Raw genomic sequence first — 2,344 nt, forward strand, 5'->3', positions numbered from 1 at the left:
AAATTTCCCCCAAAATTTCAATCGTCAAAGACTTTAGTGACCAAATGGCCACTGCAGTGGGAATCTGTAGCGGAATTCTGACAATCGCAACGAAAGATTTTCCTCGATAAAATTCTCTAAATGTAAAGCAGTAGGACCTAAAAGTATACAACAGGGAAGAGTCAGCCAATCTGAAAGTGTGGAGGGCATGCAGATAGATATTGCGTGTCGTTAGGGGCACCTGCTATTCTTTTGGAGATTTTGACGATAAAAATTAGCGATAGCAAATGTTGGAATCCCTCTGCTGAAAATCCCTTATTTCGATCGCCAAAAAGCTTCAAAATAATATTAAACGTTCCTAGTAATATGCAACATCTAGTTATATATCGCTTATACAGACATATTTGGCTGATTAAACTGTGCGTCTGTTAGTTTTCCATGTTGCATACTTTTAGGCTACATTATTTTTCGTTTACTGGATTATGGCGGCGAAAAGTTAGCATAGCGATTGTCAGAATCTCCTCGTGATGTTATTTCTTTGCCTAAAAGTATGCAGCGAAAACTAGTTAATGTAAAAGTTTTAAAAAATATAAGTTCTGGGTTGCTGATTCTGATATCCCTAAAGACATCTCCAAACAAAAAATATTTTATAGCAAGTAATTAAAAAAAAAATAAAATTTTTAAGTCAACCTTTTACAAGTAGTTGAAAAAAAATCGACCCGAGCCACGTAACGGATTCATTTTTTGTTGTGTTATTTCTTTCCATTCATTTACCATAAACACGGATTTTCCAAATATCTCAACACCTGCGCCTTCTATCGTATTATGAGCTAAGTTTGAAGACTTAAGTCTCTGGCTCAACGGGAGGCAGGTTAAAAAGTGATTGCAAGATTTTATTACACACAAGTGAAACTTAATAGAAGCTGGTAAAAATAGATGAAAGCATTGAATTCATACATAGTTTCGACAGCCATCAAAATTCCCGCTGCCTCTTTCACTTCGCTTCTAACCACACATAAACAAAAAAAAAGTCAAGATGAGAACAATAAATAAATAACCTATCGTAATTGTGAAAAATCACTTGCACAGCTCCAGCCTGCACTTGAACTATAAATATTTTAGCATACATTTGTCCGCCATGTCGACGGTAGAAAAGTTTCATATGAATAAATATTTCTAAGCGCTCATGCGTTGTTACCTGTAGAATGTCGAAATACATGCATACATAAATACATATGCAGGCATGTACCTACACTTGTTAATGGCGAAGCAATAAAATACCTATTGTATGGCAAACGGAAGAAGCTATGCAGTCAAATATGAAATAGAAAATGCCCAGAAATAGGCTATGCCAAAAGCAGTCAGAGCTGCAGGCGAAAAGAGTCATTCTTACAGGATATATGTATGCATTATACATAAATACATATGTATATAGATATGCTAGCACATACAAATATTTGGCTAGCAATGCAACCATTGAAGCTTATAGTGGAAAATTAGATGGCAAATATTTGTGAAAAATTATTATTGCTTAATGCCATTGGACTGGCAACGAATATGTGTGTGTATAAACATATGAGTATTTGTCTAAAAATGCCCGTAGGTATAGTATGTATGTACTTATGTACATATGAAATGTAATTTTATTTGTTTGCGGGTCAGAAAAAAACATTTTAAACCACAAAAATTCTACAAAATTCAAATATGGCACAGCTGTAAAAAGTTAAGAAATGTATTCCAAGGTTTCCCACATGCATATTCATGCACATTTATGTGAATTAGTTGCTTGTAGTAGTGGAAAAAGAATATTGCAAGGCACAAAAATTACACAATTTTATGTAATAAAAAAATTAAAACCCAAATTTATTTATGACTTCAAATGGGCAATTCTCCAATTTACAAATGAGTTTGTCGCATATCAGAGATACGCATAAATATTTTCGAAACATACCTACTTACATTCCATGCATATCTAGATATATGTATGTGTACAGTGACGGACATAGTGATAAGTACAGTCTACTATATTGATAAGCTTTGGTGATTTTATTTTATTAATTTTAATATTTTTTTCATATACTCTATTCTTTAACTAAAACCAGAGAAATCCAAGTTTCAAACTTTGTGATATATTAAAAAAAAAATTAAGAAGCTTCCGTCAAAATTTTAAGCCTTTTATTTAGACACCGTCAGAAAACAAAATAATTGGCAAAAATCAACTGTATTCATGGGCTCCAAAACTGCAATCTCAAAATGTTTTTAGTAAATCTAAAAAAAGCTTGACATTTTTATGAAAGTTTGTTTATTTTTTTTTTAAATATTGCACAAAGTTAGAAGCTTGAATTGATATGGTTTTTCTTAAAAA

Source organism: Rhagoletis zephyria, unplaced genomic scaffold (assembly GCF_001687245.7).
Source record: "Rhagoletis zephyria isolate East Lansing unplaced genomic scaffold, Rhagoletis_zephyria_1.1 Rzeph_scaffold_00334, whole genome shotgun sequence".
Classification (NCBI taxonomy): Eukaryota; Metazoa; Arthropoda; class Insecta; order Diptera; family Tephritidae; genus Rhagoletis; species Rhagoletis zephyria.